This window comes from Saimiri boliviensis, chromosome 2, assembly GCF_048565385.1.
Source record: "Saimiri boliviensis isolate mSaiBol1 chromosome 2, mSaiBol1.pri, whole genome shotgun sequence".
NCBI classification, from domain to species: domain Eukaryota; kingdom Metazoa; phylum Chordata; class Mammalia; order Primates; family Cebidae; genus Saimiri; species Saimiri boliviensis.
The window spans coordinates 76059855-76066079 of NC_133450.1; the positions used below are offsets into that span (position 1 = coordinate 76059855).

Genomic DNA, 6225 nt, shown 5'->3' on the forward strand with positions numbered 1-6225 from the left:
ATCACATTGCTTCTCTGTCTTTTTTGAGATGCGCGGAGTTTCGCTCTTGTTGCCCAGGCTGGAGTGCAACAGCGCAATCTGGGATCACCGCAACCTCCGCCTCCCAGATTCAAGCGATTCCCCTCCCTCAGCCTCTCGAGTAGCTGGGATTACAGGCATGTGCCACCAGGCCCCGCTAATTTTGTATTTTTTTTTAAATTATTTTTATTTATTTTATTTATATATGGGACACTTCACGAACTTGCATGTCATCCTTGCGCAGAGGCCGTGCTAATCTTCTCTGTACCGCTCCAATTTTGAGTATAAGTGCTGCCGAAGCGAACACTAATTTTGTATTTTTAGTAGAGACAGTGGTTTGTCCATGTTGGTCAGGCCGGTCTGAACTCCTGACCTCAGGTGATCTGCCCGCCTCCGCCTCCCAAAGTGCTGGGATTACAGGCCTGAGCCACTGCGCCAGGCACGCTGCAGCTCTAAAAATGATAACTGGCAGCCAGCACCACAGAGAGACAATTACCTGATAGTCCACAGCATTCACACTGAAGTGGTAATTTGAGATTGGTAATCGGCTTTCAATACAATTGCAGGAATTCGGGGAGTGAGCTCCGCCATGTGCATTAAGAGACAACATGACGGTGTACGACCTTCCGGGGGAATTCCACCGGAAAAAGGAAGACAGCCTCAGGTGGTCACGTGTACAACTTCCTGACCACACTGCGCAGCTCAAGCATAAGTGTTACCAGTGGAGGACGTCCAGGTTCCTGGTGTCTTGAAGAAAGACTTGGACAACTTTCCGGACCTGGCCGAGCAGGAGGCGCCATCGTGGGAGTTGACATCCGCCACTACAAGGACCAAAAGTTTCCGCGCAAGGAACCCCAGAGCTAGGATATCTACCTGAGGCTGTTGGTCAAGCTGTACAGGGTTCTGACCTGACGAACCAACTCCACATTCACCCAGATTGTGCTGAAGACGTTGTTTATGAGTCGCACCAACCAGCCACCTCTGTCCCTTTCCCGGATGATCCTGAACATGAAGCTGCCTAGCTGGGAAAATAAAACGGCCATGATTGTGGGGACCATAACAGATGACGTGCGGGTTCAGGAGGTGCCCAAACTGAAGGTGTGTGCGGTCCGCGTGACCAGCCAAGCTCGTAGCTGCATTCTCAAGGCAGGGAGCAAGATCCTCACTATTTATTTATTTATTTATTTATAAATATTTATTTATTTATTGAGACAGAGTTTCGCTCTTGTTACCCAGGCTGGAGTGCAATGGCATGATCTCGGCTCACCACAACCTCCGCCTCCTGGGTTCAGGCAATTCTCCTGCCTCAGCCTCCTGAGTAGCTCGGATTACAGGCATGCGCCACCATTCCCAGCTAATTTTTGTATTTTTAGTAGAGACAGAGTTTCACCATGTTGACCAGGATGGTCTCGATCTCTTGACCTTGTGATCCACCCACCTCGGCCTCCCAAAGTGCTGGGATTACAGGCTTGAGCCACCGCGCCCCGCGATCCTCACTTTTGACCAGCTGGCTCTGGTCTTCCCCGAGGGCTGCCGCACGGTCCCGCTCTCCAGTCCCCGCAAGGGCAGAGAGGTGTACCGCCATTTCGTCACGGCCCGGGAACCCCGCACAGCCACGCCAATCCCTGTTCCCGCTCCAAGGGCTGGAAGTTCCCGTGTGCCAGAGGCCGACCGGACAGCCAAGGCTACGAAATCTAACCCTGGATTCTACCCTTATATTAAAAAGATTATGGATGCTGAAAAAAAAAAAGGAAGAAAATTGGACAAAACGCACAAAGCAATGAAAGAATGAAGCAACAAAAGCAGAGATTTATTGAAAACCAAAATACACTCCCAGTGTGGGAGCACCCGAGCATAGGGGCTCAAGGGCCCCGTTACATAATTTTCTGGGATTTAAATAACCTCTAGAGGTTTTCATTGGTTACCAGGTGTACACCCTATCTAAATGAAGAGGATGAAGTAAAGTTACAAAGTCATTGATTTACTCAGTGTATGCCCTATGTAAGTGGAGAGGGTATTTTCTGTCATAGCTGAAGGGTTTCCATATGATTTAGTTGTAAAAGTCAGCATGAATCCGCCTTATGTCCTCTGCCTTGCCTCATAAGAAGGGCACCAGACATTGGAGACGGCCCACCCTAAGAGAAAAATCATGGGAAAAGGGACACAAAATCCCACAAGCATGCCATCCAATAAAACCCCAAGTCAAAAGGTCAAATGCAGCACTTGTCCTTCAAGTTGCCTTCTTGGGTTTCTTACAAGTGTACTCCTTTTCTTTCCTACTCTAAAGCTTTTTCTTCTGGTTTTATTTATTTATTTATTTATTTTCTCTTCATTATTATTTTTTTTTTAAGATGGGGTCCCTCTTGTTGCCCAGGCTGGAGTACAGTGGCATAATCTCTGCTCACTGCAAACTCTATCTCCTGGATTCAAGTGATTCTCCTGCCTCAGCCTCCCAATTAGCTGGGATTATAGGCGCCCGCCACCTACTAAGTTTTGTATTTTTAGTAGAGACAGGGCCTTGAACCCTTGACCTCAGGTGATCCACCAGCCTTGGCCTCCCAAAGTGCTGAGATTACAGGGATGAGCCATGTGCCTGCCTTATTTTTAAAATTTAAATACTCGTTGGAGAATTTCCTATTTTCAGATTTGGAATGCTCATTTGGTAATACAAAGACTCCAAAATCCAAAAATACTTGAAATCTGAAACACTTCTGATCCTAAACATTTATTTATTTATTGAGACAGAGTTTTGCTCTTGTTGCCCAATCTGGAGTTCAATGGCGCAATCTCAGCTCACTGCAACCTCTGCCTCCAGGTTCAAGCAATTCTCCTGCCTCTGCCTCCCAAGTAGCTGGGATTAGGTGCCCACCAGCATGTCTGGCTAATTTTTTGTATTTTTTGTAGAAGTGGGGTTTCACCATGCTGACCAGGCTGGTCTCGAACTCCTGACCTCAAGTGATCCGCCTGCCTCAGCCTCCCAAAGTGCTGCGATTACAGGCATGAGCCATGGGTACCTAGCTGGTTCTAAACATTTTGATTAAGAGATACTCAACCTGTATTATTAAGATAATAGTTTTGATATTGTGAATCCCCAAAAGGAAATTGGGGGCCTTTTGGGATTCCCAGACCACAATTTGAAAACCATTGTCATATAGTGGGGTTTTGTGAGACAGAGTCTCACTCTGTCATCCAGGCTGCAGTACAATGGTGCAATCTTGGCTCACTGCAACCTCTGCCTCCCAGGTCCAAGGGATTCCCCTGTCTCAGCCTCCCTAGTAGCTAGGATTACAGGCATGCACCACCATGCCTGGCTAATTTTTGTATTTTTAGTGCAGACAGGGTTTTTCCCTGTTGGCCAGGCTGGTCTTAAACCCCTGACCTCAAGTGATCTGCCTGCCTCAGCCTCCCAAAGTGCTGGAATTACAGGTGTGAGCTTTCATACCCGCCTGACTCCATCTCTTCGAGACTATCTTGGTCAGCAAGGTGAAACCCTGTCTCTACTAAAAATATAAAAATTAGCCGGGCATGGTAGTGCACGCCTGTAGTCCCAGCTACTCGGGAGGCTGAGGCAGGAGAATTGCTTGAACCCAGGAGGTGGAGGTGGCGGTGAGCCAAGATCGTGCCATTGCACTCCAGCTTGGGTAACAACAGTGAAACTCCGTCTCAAAAAAAAAAAAAAAAAAAAAAAAAAAAAAAATATATATATATATATATATATATATATATATATATATATATATATATATAAAAATATATTGGCCAGGCGCAGTGGCTCACGCCTGTAATCCCAGCACTTTGGGAGACTGAGGCAGGTGGATCACAAGGTCAGGAGATAGAGATCATCCGGGCTGACACGGTGAAACCTTGTCTCTCTTAAAAATACAAAAAACTAGCTGGTCATGGTGGCATGTGCCTGTAGTCCCACCTACTTGGGAGGCTGAGGCAGGAAAATTGTTTGAACCCGGGAGATGGAGATTGCAGTAAGCCAAGATCAAGCCACTGCACTCTAGTCTGGGAGACAGAGCAAGACTCTGTCTCGAAAAAAAAAAATATATATATATATATAACTTTGACCTCCCAAGGTGCTGGGATCCACTACATATAATGGATAGTTTTATTTTTCAATTTTTCACAGATTTAATTACATTTTCAAGACATTAAAATTTTCAACTTTATTCAAATAAATTTGATTAAAGTTTTATTTTTATTTCTTATATTTTGCCTTTTGTTTTTAACAATTTTAAATATCCTAGAAAAATAACTGTTTTTTTTTCAGATGGAGTCCACTCTGTTGCCCAGGCTGGAGTACAGTGGCACAATGTCCACTCACTGCAACCTCCACCTCCTGGGTTCAAGCAATTCTACTGCCTCAGCCTCCTGAGTAGCTGGGATTACAAGTGCATGACACCAAGCCTGGCTAATTTTTGTATTTTTAATGGAGACGGGATTTCACTATGTTGGTCAGGCTGGTCTCGAACTCCTGACCTTGTGATCCACCTGCCTCGGCCTCCCAAAGTGCTGGGATTACAGGTGTGAGCCACCATGGCTGGCCTGAGACTGGGCAATTTATAAAGAAAAGAGGTTTAGGCCCCTCTCAGTGGCTCACGCCTGTAATCCTAGCAGTTTGGGAGGCTGAAGTGGGTGGATCATTTGAGATCAGGAGTTCGAGACCTGGCCAACATGGTGAAACCCCATCTCTACTAAAAATATGAAAAAAAGCCAGACATGGTGGCTTATGCCTGTAATCCCAGCACTCTCGGAGGCTGAGGCAGGTGGATCACTTGAGGTTGAGAGTCTGAGACCAGCCTGACCAACATGGAGAAACCTCATCTCTACTAAAAATACAAAATTAGCTAGGTGTGGTGGTGCATGCCTGTAATCCCAGCTACTTGGGAGAGGCTGAGGCAGGAGAATCACTTGAACCTGGGAGGTGGAGGTTGCAGTGAGCCGAGATTGCACCACTGCACTCCATCTTGAGTGACAGAGCAAGACTCTGTCTCAACAAAGAAAAGAAAAGAGGTTTAATTGGCTCAGGTTCTGCAGACTGTACAGATAGCATGGCTGGGGAGGCCTCAGGAAACTTTCAATCATGAAGGTGAACAGGAAGTAGACACATCTTCACATGGCCAGAGCAGGATAGAAAGAGAGAAGGGGAAATACTACATACTTCTAAACAACTGGATTTTGTAAGAACTCACTCACTATCGAGAGAAGAGCAAGGGGGAAAATCCAGACCCATGATACAATCACCTCTCACCAGACCCCTCCTCCAAGGGATTACAATTCAACATGAGATTTGGGCTGGGACACAAATCCAAACCATATCAATTATATTTTACGTACAGTTTAAAGAAGGAAAGATCATGTGGGGTCCTTTGGAACCCTGAGTCCCAGGAATCTCAAAGTCCACTTATTTTTACTTAGAAATTAATTAACCAGGCTGGGCATGGTGGCTTGTGCCTGTAGTCCCAGCTACTCAGGAGGCTGAGGCAGGAGAATTGCTTGAATGTGGGAGGCAGACATTGCAGTGAGCCAAGATCAACACCACTGTACTCCAGCCTGGGCGATAGAGCAATATTGTTTCAAAAAAAAAAAAAAAAAAAAAAAAGCCAGATTACAACGTGCTGTAATCCCAGCACATCAGGAGGCCAAGGCGGGTGGATCACGGATCACGACGAGGTCAGGAGTTCCAGACCAGCTTGGTCAACATGGTGAAACCCCATCTCTACTAAAATTACAAAAATTAGCCAGGCATGGTGGCAGGTGCCTGTAATCCCAGCTACTTGGGAGGCTGAGGCAGAGAATTGCTTGAACCCAAGAGGTGGAGGCTGCAGTGAGCAGAGATTCACCTCTGCACTCCAGCTGGGGTGACAGAGTGAGATGCTGTCTCAAAAAAAAAAAAAGTCATCTCCCTCTTGGGTGAAATGTAAATGCACATTCAATTTAACGTGGTGGCTCATGCCTGTAATGCCAGCTATTTGGGAAACTGAGGCAGAAGAATTGCTTGAACCCAAAAGGCGGAGGTTGCAGTGAGGGGACACATCTTACCACTGCACTCCAGCCTGGGGGTGACAGAGTGAGACTCTGTCTCACACAAAACAAAAGTGCACATTCTCTGAACCAGCAGTGTATTATTTTTAAAATCAGGAATCTCTACTATTAAGCATAGTTTCACTTTTAAAGCTTAGTTCAGGGAGTCTCTCTAGA

At 46.1% G+C, this 6225-nt stretch overlaps 1 non-coding gene across 1 annotated transcript; it reads right to left on the minus strand.

Annotated features, from left to right (window-relative positions):
* Positions 1-217: 217 nt before the first annotated feature.
* On the minus strand, positions 218-325 carry LOC120364105 (U6 spliceosomal RNA). The gene has a single exon (XR_005579457.1). It is a non-coding gene; the product is annotated as a U6 spliceosomal RNA (small nuclear RNA).
* Between the last annotated feature and the right edge of the window lie 5900 nt (positions 326-6225).